Source organism: Protopterus annectens, chromosome 3.part1 (genome assembly GCF_019279795.1).
Source record: "Protopterus annectens isolate FY-2018-M chromosome 3.part1, PAN1.0, whole genome shotgun sequence".
NCBI lineage: Eukaryota > Metazoa > Chordata > Ceratodontiformes > Protopteridae > Protopterus > Protopterus annectens.
The window spans coordinates 596,841,985-596,857,303 of NC_056732.1; positions in this window are offsets into that span (position 1 = coordinate 596,841,985).

Consider the following 15,319-nt stretch of genomic DNA (forward strand, 5'->3'; position numbering starts at 1 on the left):
ATATGCTTTGGTGGACTGTAGTAACTCCTATGTTGCTTGGCTAGATTGATGAGAAATGTTTTCACTTTTGTGGACATTGCACTTCTTAATTCTTGCCACAAATTTCTTCCTTTTTCTTTTTAAGCTATTGATGTTGGGACTGCAACACGGCAGCTTGTTTCATTGAGTTGATCCAGTGCTAAATCTGTGTAGGCACAGTTGTTGCTATCAGCTCTTAATATGATTATAAATGGTTTCTGTGAATGATTTAACATAGTTAGTGGTATATTCAGGCTTTGGGTTGGGGCATGACAATTTACCAGGGTGTCACTTAGTAGTAGGATTTTTCCCTAGAATAATTTGTAAAAATTCCATGGTTAGCCAGTGTCCTTGATTTTACCTTTTCTAGAAAGGAGACAACTTTATGGTCTGACCTGACTGGCAAGGACATTACACTAGAGAGAATGCAATGTTCTACCATGTTTGATCAGACAAGTTCAAGGATGTTTGTGCCCCGAGTGGGCATACACACTAACTGAGCTAAGGTGTTTGCAAATCCAGCAATCTTTGTGCCTGCATACTAAGGGTCTTGTATGATTTCCCAGTTTATATTGGGGTAGATAGTCCCCCATAAGTATGTGAGGTTAAATGGGGAGTGCCTACAGTATATTTATCTATTATGTTTTTTATGGGATATAGAGGGGCACCTATATACTGCAAGGATACGGCATGGGACTTTTTTTAAGGCAATCTGCATATGGAGAAGCTCAAGTACGTCATACTAATGGACCAATATTGAAATGTGTTTGTTTTAATGTTAATGAAGATATCTCCATTTGGTCTAAATGTGTGGAAGACATTGTAGGTCTTCACTGATGGGGTGCTCTCCATGGCTTTAAACCATGTCTCAGTAACTGCACAGATGTCTACAATCTCCAAGGTAAGAAGATCTTGCAGGGGGTGAAGTTTCTTTAGACTCCTAGCATTAAACAGTAACACCTCCAGATTTTCTTTATCTCTGTCGGTAGGTTTATTAGGTTACCAATGCCTAAAAATGCAGTATAGGAGTCACAAGGTTTTAATCAATTTTAGAAATCCCAGAGTGGACAGATAAACCATCCCTGGCAAAACAGTGTAGTCTGTTGACCATATCCTTCCCGGTTAACAAATATTGTATCCCCTTCATAAGACACCATACTCAAAGCCAATTGTTAAAGTCAATGACTTTCTGTCCATGTGGTGGGACCATCCTTGGGGAATAAGTCTTTGAAAGCACACAGCCTTTCCTTCTATTTTGCATGTGATTCTAATTTTTTGATGCTTTTCTAAGCTAAACTCCTTACTAAAAGGGATATTGTGCTCATCAGCTGACTACCGTGATATGTGACAGGTGAGATATGCTGAACTCTATGTACTGTTATCAACCTGATGTCAGTTAGATAGCATGCACACACTGGATAAAATAAGAAATAGACTGCCACTTCATCAAAACTGGCATCTGGTTCAACAGATACATTATAAAACAGGTTGACACACTTCAACACTTCATGAGATGCAATGATAAAAATGGCATAAATTCTAGTTCAACAGTTATGCAGTAAAATTAGTAACACTCTGCATGAGATGTACTAGTAAAATGGTCTGCATCCTGGGCCAATAATAGCACTGCAAATCAAATAACACTCATGAATTATACTGGTAAAATGACATGTATTATGGTGCAACAGTTACATGGAACGATATGTAGCACTTCACATGAGATGTACTGATAAAATGACATGCATTCTAGTGTAACAGTTACACATTAAAACAGGTAGCACTTCACATGAGATGTACTGGTAAAATGACCTGCATTCAGGTGAATTGTACTGGTAAAATGACATGCATTATGGTGCAACAGTTACCTGGAATGATATGTAGCACTTCACATGAGATGTACTGGAAAAATGACATGTATTCTACTATAACAGTTACACATTAAAACAGGTAGCACTTCACATGAGATGTACTGGTAAAATGACATGCATTCTAGTGTAACAGTTACACATTAAAACAGGTAGCACTTCACATGAGATGTACTGGTAAAATGACCTGCATTCTTGTGTAACAGTTACACATTAAAACAGGTAGCACTTCACATGAGATGTACTGGTAAAATTACATGCATTCTAGTGTAACAGTTACACATTAAAACAGATAGCACTTCACATGAGATGTACTGGTCAAATGACATGCATTCTAGTGTAACAGTTACACATTAAAACAGGTAGCACTTCACATGAGATGTACTGGTGAAATTATATGCATTCTAGTGTAACAGTTACACATTAAAACAGGTAGCACTTCACATGAGATGTACTGGTAAAATGACCTGCATTCTTGTGTAACAGTTACACATTAAAACAGGTAGCACTTCACATGAGATGTACTGGTAAAATGACATACATTCTAGTGTAACAGTTACACATTAAAACAGGTAGCACTGCAAATCAAATAACACTCATGAATTATACTGGTAAAATGACATGCATTATGGTGCAACAGTTACATGGAACGATATGTAGCACTTCACATGAGATGTTCTGGTAAAATGACATGCATTCTAGTGTAACAGTTACACATTAAAACAGGTAGCACTTCACATGAGATGTACTGGTAAAATGACCTGCATTCTTTAAAACAGGTAGCACTTCACTGAGATGTAAAATGACCTGCATTTCTGTGTAACACAGTTACACATTAAAACAGGTAGCACTTCATGAGAGATGTACTGGTAAAATGACATACATTCTAGTGCAACAGTTACAGTTACATGGAAACGATATGTAGCACTTCACATGAGATGTTCTGGTAAATGACATGCATTCTAGTGTAACAGTTACACATTAAAACAGGTAACACTTCACATGAGATGTACTGGTAAAATGACATGCATTCTAGTGTAACAGTTACACATTAAAACAGGTAGCACTTCACATGAGATGTACTGATAAAATGACATGCATTCTAGTGTAACAGTTACACATTAAAACAGGTAGCACTTCACATGAGATGTACTGATAAAATGACCTGCATTCTGGGGCTATAATAACACTGTAAATCAAATAACACTCATGAATTGTACTTGTAAAATGACATGCTTTTTGGCTCAACAGTTACATGGAACGATATGTAACACTTCATATGAGATGTACTGGTAAAATGTCACATATTCTGAGGTAACAGTTACAAAGTAAAACAGGCAACACTCTACATGACATGTAATGGAAAGTTGGTATTTTGGACACTGTAACATCAGCAAAGTCTGTCTTACCATTTAGTTGTTTCAGAAAGGATCACATAAATACAATTATGTAACATTGCACTGCATTAAATCATTTCCTCTGGTGAATCTTGAAAACTCTACTCTAAACTTCCCATGGTTGCCTCCTAAGCCTTTTAACAAAAATCCAGTGATACTGTGACATTTCAAATAAATGTTAATAGTACTAAAAATATTAATGAAAGAAGAGTAGTTGGCAAATTGTTCAGTACCATTATTTTCTGTTTTAAATGGATTGTTTAATTCATAATGCATGCATTAAATATTGCTTGTAATGTTCTGTAAACAACTTACTAGACTGATGTTTTAAAGATGTCCGTTACTGAAGCATATACCATCAAATATCACTTCTTTGAAAAATCTTATTATATGTCAGAAACTATTCAAGCTACATACATAATTTCAGAGAATTTTCCTCATCCTGCTCTGAGTTTTCACATGTGAGTAAACAGTTCTGTCTGTGTTGTTTGGTTGCAGAAATATTCATAAAACATGAAAATGTATATGAGTAGCATTTAATATCTACGCCATAGATGTATTCCACCCAGTCTATCTGTAACTGAATTGGCTTTTTGCTCAGAGATTAGACAGTACAGATGTGAAAAGAGCTAACTTCATTTTTGTATCTCTGATGGAAGGAGAGATTTCAGATGATAGGACTATTTCCAAGTGCTCATCAAGGAACAAATGCAAGGAGAATATGTCAATAATGGACTCATGAGCACCTAAAAGTAATTTATTTTTTTCTAATTTTCCTGCTGTACAGCAAGTTCATTTTTGTTGATCAATATCTAATTGAAATAAAGTTAATAAATTCTGTTTTTGTTCAAAATTCATCCTTGTGCATCCTAGCTGTTTTAACTGTCGTTTGTTTGAAGTCTAGAAAAATAGGTTTAGAAAGGAGGCAAATAAGAGTTGTGCCAACGTATTCTCACCCACAGGCAAATACATAGCTTATAAAGTATTTTATTCCAATCAGATTGTTCTGACATTCTGAGTTCATTGTTCCTTAGCTTATTGTCTTTACAGTTAGAAAGGTAACTATCTGGAATTATGCAAACGTACAATGATGATGGGATAGATATGTAGAAAAGCAGTAAGGTGGTCAAGGAGAGGTAAGGGAACAGAAAAAAAAAATAGTTGTGGTGGCAAATCTGTCTCCTCTCCCATTTATACACTAGTCAGCTGCAATATCTGTTGTAAAAGCAAAAGGGACAGAAAAGACTAAGAATGAGAAAAAATGTTTTCATTTAGTGCAAGAAAGCAGCATACAGAACAATATTCTAGATTTTGTTTTCTCCAGCTAAGGCAAATTTGAAGCTGTCTAATTAAGCTCTCCACATGCAGTCTGTGACTATGCTACACTATGAATCAACCAAAGTAGAGCATCAGAGTTCAGAGAATTATAAACAGTAGTAGGCTGCGGTGGTGATGTGGTTAGTGTTGCCGCCTCACAGCAAGAGGTTCTCTCGTTCGATCCTTGGCTGGGTTGCCTTCTATGCAGAATTTGCATGTCCTCCCTGTGGTCACATGGGTTTCATGCTGGTGCTCTGGTTTCCTCCCACTTCCCAAAGATATGCTGTAGGTGGACTGAATCATGAGCAGACCGGTGATCCACTGTGGCGACCCCTAACTGGGAAAAGCTGAAAGAAGAAGTATATCACTGAAGGGTAAAGCACAAGCATATGGAAGTGGAAATCTTGTAGAAACTAGAAGAATGAAAATGTGGATACACCAAGCAGCTGGTAATACCAAGAGATGGCACTGACAGCAAAGAGAAGAAATGAGAAGCACAGAAAATGAACAACATGAGAGAGAAGAGAAACTGAAATAGCACTCAAGAAGATGGGACAAACATTTAAAAAAGTAGGACAAAATAATTTGGGTGAAACACAGGTGTAGACCTAATAGACCTATGTAAAATATAGAACATATGGAACTAAATTAGTAAGACAGCTGGTATAGTCTAAAAGTAATTCAATTGATACACTAGATAAGAGGGTTTTTTTTATTTTTTTTAGATACATTTCAGAGAGAGAAAAAGGGAAAGACACATAGACATATTGCTAAAGTGTAAGAAAGAGATTAGTGACAATGAGAAAATGAAAGAGGTGGCCACAAAAGAAAATGAGGAGAGGGCACAATGTTGGGAAGAGATATAAATCAAATGCTGCCATGTAATTGATAGACAATTTAATACAAAGGGACAAAACAGACAGGACAGACAATTGAACCCAAACATGCTTTTATAGTATGTAATATTGAATGTCTTTTGATCATGTCATTTTGTTATGAAAGATATGTACAAATTTCTTTTTATATTCTACAGAAGTTTGGTTGTACCTTAATGTGAAAACAAATTTTCTGTTAAGGTTGCCTTATTGTCATTATTTCTGCCTTTTTATTTGATGTTTCTTTTTTCTATCAGACAAGTGTCTGTGGTTTCATTGCAAGATGACAAAACTCAGGACCATGATACAATTCAGGTTAAAATATTTTAAAATCTGGAAAATTAAAAAAATGTACTCTGCCAGAAATTCTCACAAAGACATGGCAACAATTTAGGGGAATAGGCAGTTTATTTAAATTGGATATCTTTGCTACCTTATCCAAGGAGGTAGCAGGGCCAGGCCAAGCAACTGCAGAAAAGGTAACCTAATGACAGGACCCACAGATCTATTGGCTTCTCTGATAATGGTAACCTTATGCAGTTTCTGGGTTGAGACTTGAAACCCCAGTGGACTTGGTCTACCAAGGGTTCAGTAAGGCCTTCAATTTAGTGGAACAATAAAATTAATTTCTAAGCTTAAATGGTCAGAACTATGACACACACACTTCAAAACTGAATTGAGTAATGGCTGCTGGGTGGGTGGGGATATCAAAGGCAATTGCATTGACCAGTAAAGTACCACAGATGTCAGTGTCAGAGCTGTATATTTCAAAATTCTCATTTTTGATATGTCAAAAGGGTGATTAGAAGACAATATTTGTACAGCTGATGCAAACATCAAAACAAAGGCACTAAAGGAGATGAATTGCAAGAAAATGAATCTGTCCTTTTCAAGAAGGAAGAGGGGTGGAACTTGATATTTAGTATATGTATGTTCAGGGTTCTATATTTTAATAGAAATATGCAAAGGTCACATGAGGGATAGGTAATTCCATGTGTTGAGAAAAATGTCCAAAAATAAACAGGGAGTAATTTTTAACGCAACAGTGAATAATCGTTGTACAGAGGTAGCATTGTTGCCCCACAGCAAAAGGTTCTCCTGTTTGATTCACGGTTGATTCATGTGTGGAGTCTGCATGTCCTTCCCGCAATCGAATGGCCTCTGAAAGACATGCGTGAATGGCTGTGCCCTCACTAAAGGTTGGGCGTCAGGCTGGAAACTCGGCACCATAAAAAATCTACTGCCAATCATTAGCAGACCGGAGTTCCGCTGTGGTGACCCCTAACCGGGAAAATCTGAAAAGACAAACAAAAAAGTGAATAATCACGTGGAAACAGAGATGACAGCAGAAATAAAAAAATAAAATGGTAGGATGAGTGTTTTGGGGCATAGAAATAAAAGACATAGAGACAACGTTGCATCTCTTCTACATGCCATTGAGACCATATCTGGTATTGCTCATGCATTCCCATGCATTTCAGAGGTCCATGCAGTAAACTATAATTTTGGGAGCCCATATGATTTGCATTTCTAAGCAAAATAATTTTAACATTCCATGATGGTTCAATGGAAATTCTAAAATTAGAATGGCAAAGTGGAAGGACATATTCTGCAATGCACTGAAACAACTGTTTAGTCATAATTATTGAAATAAATATTTGTAAATAACAGTCTTGAGGCTATTTGACAGTATATTGGAAAGTGAATTATGCATTTGCAAATACGTTATTTTCATTAGCCTTTAATTGTCATGTTTTGAATGTTTGCCTATTGTTTATTAGTTTTAATGTAAAATTGATGGTCTTCTTAGTACTTTTCCTACTTTATCACAGGCAATGCCTGAAAATGGCCTGTGGATCAGTTTATCAACCCACTTAAAAGTTAAGAATTAAATTAATAAATGCATGCATACATTTATGCATAGACATACTTACATAAACAAATAAACAAATCAGGAGGTGAAATAACTGAAAGTCATGAAGAGGAGGGATGTGAAGGACATAAATTAGATGGCGTTTAATAAGTATGGATATCATTTGAAGGCACTAGTCTTATATGCAGTGGAAACCAGATAATAAACAGAGAGCTGTGGCATAACATGCATTCACAAGATGCTATATGGGAAATAATGCACAGCTGAAAATGAAGACCGATGATGAATAATGAAGGGGTAATTGGCAGATACATCTGGAAGTGTTGCAAATTGTATTTTTTGCAAAAACTGATTTAGTCCTTTGGGATAAGCTACATGAATAGGTGGTATAGTATTTATCTAAGACCATTTAAGATAAGTAGATATCAGCTAAACAAAGCTAGGCAAAACCAGCTCAGAGGAAATATCATTACTGTAGTTGATTCAGTCCTGTGGGAAGATTATAAAGATAGCTGATCACTCTGCCATAGCTTTATGCACTGTAATATAAACGTGTTTTATCTAGTCATCCCTTAACTGCCATATTCTACCTGCACAAAAAATGCAATTGTAATGTGTATACTTGAAAGAGTTACTGGTATTTCCATTGCAAAAGGAGTTGTAACAATGAAAGCAGTGCAATAAATCTCTAACACTTTGGCAGTTTAAGGAAAAGAAAAAAGAAATTGCATTTACTGTGCATAACAATGGATATGATGAAGAGTTTATAGCTCTGCAATAGGCTATGTGTTACCAAAGAGCAAATAATGAAGGAGTTTGGCATGCCATGATTATGGAATTTATAGGTAGTATTAAAAATTAACCTGATACTTGCATTGCTTTTTTAAAAAAGTTCATCTTGAAAAATGAATAAACTGAAATAACCTGAGTCCAGACATGAGTCTTTTTAAACATAATAGGGAACCAGATGGATACTCCTTCATAGGATTTAAATTTCTCTGGTTAAATAAAAAATGTGTGTAAAGGCATTTTAATAAATCCTTGCAACTGCATGTGCAACCACAGATTTTTTTATTGAACCAGTAAAAAAACATGATCAAATGCAATGAATTTTGCATGAAATGTTGTGACTGATGTTATCTGCAATTGCTATTTAATTAAAGAGTTCATTGCTTGCCTTATTTAACTCATACAAATCTGATGCACCTGCTATAATTATGCATTGATGAGATAATTGTTACATTTGCATGCATCTCTGAACATAACCTATTTTGTGTGTTTATTTCCCTGAGATTACACTGACAAGTGAAATCAGAGACAGAGCTTATCGGCATTAATTTTATTTTTTTGCAGCATAATTGATAAAGTTTTGCATTTGCTTCATTATAGCTTCTCTCTCTGCTCAGGTACCATTAGTCACTTTGGGAAACTGCTGCTTTCAAGTTGGAGTTTCTTCATAAAAGAAAAAGTTGTATCCCAAACTCGATTTTAAAAATTTGTGAAGTTAAAAAAATCCAAAGTACTGTTTAAACTATTGCACCCCTTTTTAGTACCAGTTTTTTCCAGTAGGCAGCCAAATCATTATAGTAAATAATGTTCACTTTAGTTGCACTGATATATGGTACATAAAAATCAAGGTGGTTTGAAATATCTTTCTGCTTCTCTAATGCTTAGAAGTACTAGCAGCATTTGTTGAAGGACGTTTGTATTACATGGAGGCTTTTGAAAAGCATCACATTTTAAGCTTAGGGTTAAAAGACTCAAATATTCATGTGGGAAAAATCATAGATGGCAGAGTGGTGATACCCAAACAGTTACTTAACAAAAAAAAAACATGTTAATTATGTTCTACTGATTTTACCTGGTAGAATGATTAGGTATGTGCTCAAGAAAACCAGACTATAAAATGGAGGTATCCAACAGTTTTATTTTATTTTGGTTTTTAGAGTTAACATTTTATACATATAAATACAGAGTTGTGCAGCACAGTGAATAAAGGTTTATTAAAAAAGATAAAAGGCAGGAATTGAATAATTTATGTAATGTTGCTTAGTTTATATGATATACAGCAACATATGTAAAGTATAATGTTTGTTACATTAATTATATTGTGATTACTTTTAATATGAATGCAAATTTGCTTATGTCACAAGTGATAATTCAATAAAGGTATTTGAAAAAAATATATAAATAAGAATTGCCAGCCATACTACAAGACATAAATAGGTCGGCCACAGTGGTGCAGTGGATAGCATTGCCTCCTCACAGCAAGAAGTTCTCTGGCTTGATACTCAGCTGGGGTGCCTTCCGTGCGGAGTCTGCATGTCCTCCCTGTGGTCATGTGGGTTTGTTCCAGTTTCCTCCCACATCTCAAAGACATGCAGTAGGTGGATTGGACACTCTAAATTGGCCCTAGGTGTGCGTGTGTGTGCCTTTTGTGGAAGGTTGGGCATCGGGCTGGCATCTCAACACTGTAAAACTCCACTGCCAATCATAAGCAGATAGATGATCTGCTGTGGCGACCCCTAACCAGGCAAAGCCAGAAGAAGAAAGACTACAAGACATAAATAGGATGTGTTCAGAGCATTAGTTCTCTAGCATACTTCTGAGTAAATAAAGGTATTACCTTACAATAATTGCTAGTATAACTTTCTCTGAGTAATTACTAAGGAAGTACATGACTAGCGTTTCTGTAAGGTGAGTTTTATCATTATCTTTTCCATTTATCAATGTAGATTATTTGTCCATCTGTAGCATTGTAGACTTGATGTGAATTAATCAACATCATTAAACACCATAAAACGACTGTGCTAACTAAAGCGTTATATGGAGGTGGAGGATAAATAGAGAAATGTTGATAATATTTGTAGTTTGAAAATTACACTGACATTCCAAGTTTTGTGAGAACACACCTGTAGTTTTCTGAGCCCCTTGTGGTAATGCTGAGAATGTAAGCAAAGGATGTATGGGTATTACACTGCCCAAGCATGCATCACATATTGTTTGCATGCATGTGCTGACAAAACATGCATCACATATTGTCTGCATGCATGTGCTGACCAAACATGCAACACATATTGTCTGCATGCATGTGCTGACCAAACATGCAGCACATATTGTTTGCATGCATGTTATCTGCATAATTCAGTATTCCAAGAAATGATAACTGGCAGTCAAATATATCAGTATTAAAGTTACACTGACATTTGCACATGTAATTTCATCTTCTGAACTCCACAAGTACTGAAAACTTCTCAAATTACCCATAAGGTTGTGATTTGAGATCTCTTAAACTACTTGTTCAGCAAAAAGAACTAGTTTTCAGAACTTGTAGCATGCAGTACATGCCTAATTCAGCCTACTTATCATCTCATAAGCTCTGGCTTTTGTGGGTAAATGACATTTTAGTGTTCTTTTACTGTCTTTATTTCCTTTTATGATTATAAAGACAGATAAAATATTTTTGTTTATAAATAAAGACAGTCATCTCTGGCTTTATTTTTATATTAAGTTGGTTGAATTTATTCTCCATCATAAAGCATTTATCTGCCAAGTGTAAATTTCAGACATAACTTGGGTTATTAAATGAATGATGACTTGAAATACAGCAAATGATTAGGAAACAGTGTATCTTAAAAAAACAGATGATGAGTAGCTGAACTTTAAATAATATAGGTACAATGCACTGACAAAGCAACAGTCAGTACTGTTAAAACATGTACAGCATCGTGTTAATTTCCTTAAGCTAAATATTTTCTTATTTTCATTCTGTGCTATTTTGTCACACACATAAACAAGACAAAATTGCAATTACCCCCAACACACACACACACACACACACACACACACACACACACACACACACACACACACACACACACACTCAGTAGTTTCATATTATTTATTTGATTCATTCATTGATTTATTTATTATATATTTGTATATGTGTGTGTGTGTCTGTGTGTGTGAACACGTATTTGTGTGAGATTATTCATACTTCCTAATACTTCGAGTTCAGTCTCCCTACTGAATATAACAAATTCTTATGTCACATCTTATTAAAAATGATTTGCAAAGACACAAGATAGAATGCATTAACTATGTTCTTTTTCTGCCTTTCCCACAGTTTTTGATGGCAAGGCCATATTTTGGTCCTATATTTTTCATAAAGTAACAATTTTGTGTACAACTCTTGTCATGTCCACTATTTTAGCACTTTTTGCTGTGTGGCTGTTAATGCCATGATTTAATTGCATGACCACACAGGGGAACCTGTCAGCTTCTGCAATGCAGATCAAGTAATATAACTTGCACATTTAACAGAACACTCTGATGATGCCATTTGTATGGTGAAAGTGCTTAGTGTGTGGAGCCGGATTAAAGAAGCTGCTGGATTTGTATTTTGTTTCGTGTTTCCTTTTTACATTTTACATTTAAGAGATGTTGCCCAATATTCAAGCAGACATATCAATTTCCCTAATGTATTTGCTTTATTATAGCTGCTCTGATGGTTTGGCTTTTCAGTGGAATATTAAATGGAATAGAGAATTATATAAAAAAAAAAAACAATGTCAGAAAGAACACTCCCAAAGAACTAGTTTTTAATAAATAGCATCACATATTCCCTAAAGATTATTTAATTCAAAGTGTAATTTCTGCAACACATTTGTCTTCCATTCATTTAATGTAAGGGAGCAAACCATATTTCTGAATATAAGACTATATCATCACATTGGTAGGCTTTAGAAGAGAATCACTGGATGTGCATGAGCTATACCCTACAAGGTCACAAAAAGGTTCATAGGTTCATAGGTGTGTGCTAGGCTAATGGCCCTGGAGCCTTTACAAGCCTAGCCTATAGGATTACCCTGGCATCGTGGCACCAGACCTTAGTTCTCACTGCCTCTGTCGAGTAGAGCTACTGGAGTGATCCCCAGGGTGAATTTTCTATTTCCCACCCACTCATCAAAGTATTGATATTTGCTTAAAATTTTAAATTATAAAAGAAGAGAAAAAAAATGCAGTCATCCAGAACGGTTGTTCAAATGGCTTTTGTAGCTATAAGGTGGATATTGGAACATAATATTTAAGGAATAGTTAAAACAAAGTCAACAATTTAGTGGCATTGGCAAAAGCTTCCAATTATATTTGCAGAGCTAGAGTCACAGAAACTACTTTGCATGCTGCCACTTTTATATGGACCATAATACCGTCTATTATTAGAACTGATCAATAAATATTACAAAATTATGCATAAATGGCATTGCAACGCATAATTTCTTGGATCTACTCTGATGGCAAGATTCTGCAGAACCACAGTGCTCAACATAAATATACGAAATATAAACGGGATGAAAACTGGAATTATTCACAATTGTTGGAGTAGGAAAGATCACCATGCAATCCAATGTGGTGGGCAAATCCTATACAACCCTAAAGTTTATACATATATATATATATATATCTATCTATATATATATATATATATATATATATATATATATATATGTAGTGAGAGAGAGAGAGATGGTCTAAATAAGAGAAAGAAAGCTATATTACGTGGCTGAAGAAATATGAAGAATGAAGAAATTTAGAAAACAAAGGAATCACTTTTTGCACACATATACTAACTGTTCTGGCAATGATTCCCCTTAGAAGACAGTCTTTGTTATTATGTTCCTTGTAGTCTTTTGATTTGGGTACTTGACACACAAGGAATCTCATGTCAACCATCCATAGATAAAACATATTTCTAAAAGTTCTTTTTCTGTGTTTGTTTGTGTCTTTTGGCTTTTCATGGTTAGGGGTCGCCACAGCGGAACTCCGGCCCGCTAATGATTGGCAGTAGATTTTTACATACTGGCTTGCCAGGCCTAAAGCACAACCTTCAATGAAGGAATGCCCATACACGCATGCCGCCACACAGAAGACACTCTAACTGAGAATCGAACGGGCAACATCTAACTGTGAGGCGACAATGCTACCGCAGCACCACCACCGCAGTCAGACAAATTTTAGCCATCTAAAAAACTTTGTTAAAATTATGGAAAGTCATCTGCAAAGCTATGAACTGAGTTAAAGCATGTGAAGTATAAGGTTGGTTAGAAAAAATATGATGCTTAATTGTTTTCTCTTTTTATATTTCTTTGTTGTTAGTGCATTAGAACTGAATAAGAAAGTATATATTCCTGCATTTGTACTATTAGACAAAGACTGCTGTATAAAAGTCACAGTTACTGCTAACATATTTGCTTGAAACATCACAGATTTTGCTGTGCTGTTTGTCTTTTTTTCTCTGAAACAACCATTTTACATATCATGACTATAAACTGTGGTGTCTCTTTTGTTGTCCTTAGTTGCATGTCATTACTCACTTTTAGGACTGTGCTGTTTCAGTTGCATTTCATTATACAGCACTCTACATGCCTATTTTTTGCCTCTTTTGGTTCATTGCTCCACTGTACTCTATAACAGTCTTCTGTACCAAACTAATGTTCTCTCCATATCCATATGAATACCTCCCAAACTCATTGTACAAGAAATCTAGACAATGCAAAAATTATGGTCGGGGTGAATAGGGACACATTTAAATATTGCTCTTATAACCTTAAAATATTGCTAGAAAATCTATTTTGTGTTAGCAGGTATGTTCTGAAGGATATGAAGTCAGAAAGTTAAATGCACATCATGATTCAGTGTCCAAAATTATGAGGTAAAAATCTGAACATTCTGAAAAAATCTAGACAGTTGAGAGGTATTTTCATGTTATATAATTGTTACATACCCCCGGATTTACTGATCTTCCATGCAGGACTAATCTAGTCATGCACGGAAGTGGCAGTTTAACAGGAAGACAGCAGAGCACCATGCATATTAATGCAGGCATGCTGCCTGAGCTCAGAATCCTACACGGAGCGTGGTTGAGTGAAGGGGGCATGTCTGAGAGCAGCGTTAGAATAAACATGCCCCTGCAAAGTAGAACAAAAGAAAGTGTAAATAAATGAGCGAGATCGCTCATAGGTGTCCGCATATCCCCACCAACAATCCCCATGTGTTCAACAGCAACAGTACACTTAAATAAAATGAAGAAACCCTTTTATTTATTTATCTTTAAAACCCCGAGTTCAGCTAACCATAGGTGAGCGGGTTTGCCCATCGCTTAGCTACGGTTAAAGCAGCTAAAAAGGCTGAAGAGGATAACAAGAAATATATATGCTAAGAAAACAACACAGCAATAGTGTAGTGGTTAGAGCATCTGCCTAACAAACAGGCATGCCTGGTTTGAGTCCCACTGAAGCACATATCATATTGCATGTAAAATCTGTATGTGAACATATTTTTAAATATTGTTGCCGTATAACCTACATAATAACATTCAAATGTGAACTGGTGTACTGCATTAAATGCACATATGAAGTGTCAGTGTCATAATGAATAAGGCACTAGTAAGCAGGTTTAAGCACAAATAAGCAGCAGTAAGCATGTTTAAGTGTGTTTGTGTGGGGGTAAGCATTGCCTACACAGAATAAGCAAAGTAGAAGCTGAGTGTAAGAAACTGTAACCAGAGGTTAGCAGTGCTTACCATCGCACAAACCCACACAAACCTGCTTACAACTGCTTTAAAGTGCCTTAATCACTCTGTATCCAATGGCCCATGTTCTGCCCAGCAACAAAATAAACTGCCTCTGCAAGGCTCAAACTCTGGGCCCTGTACACTATAGTCACAGTAGTTAACCAGTAAGTCATAAAAGCAGTAGATATGAATGAGGTATCAGCAAACTAATTCTCACCACAGGAAAATCAAACCAAACATGTGAATTGAATTTATTTATAGTATGAAGTGGTATAACCTGCTACATAACATAAATATATGAACTGGAGTACTGCAGTAAGCATAGATTTGAGGTGTTATTGTAATTAAGTGTAGAAGTCCCCAGGTCCCCATACAGTGTATGTGCACATGAATCACAGATA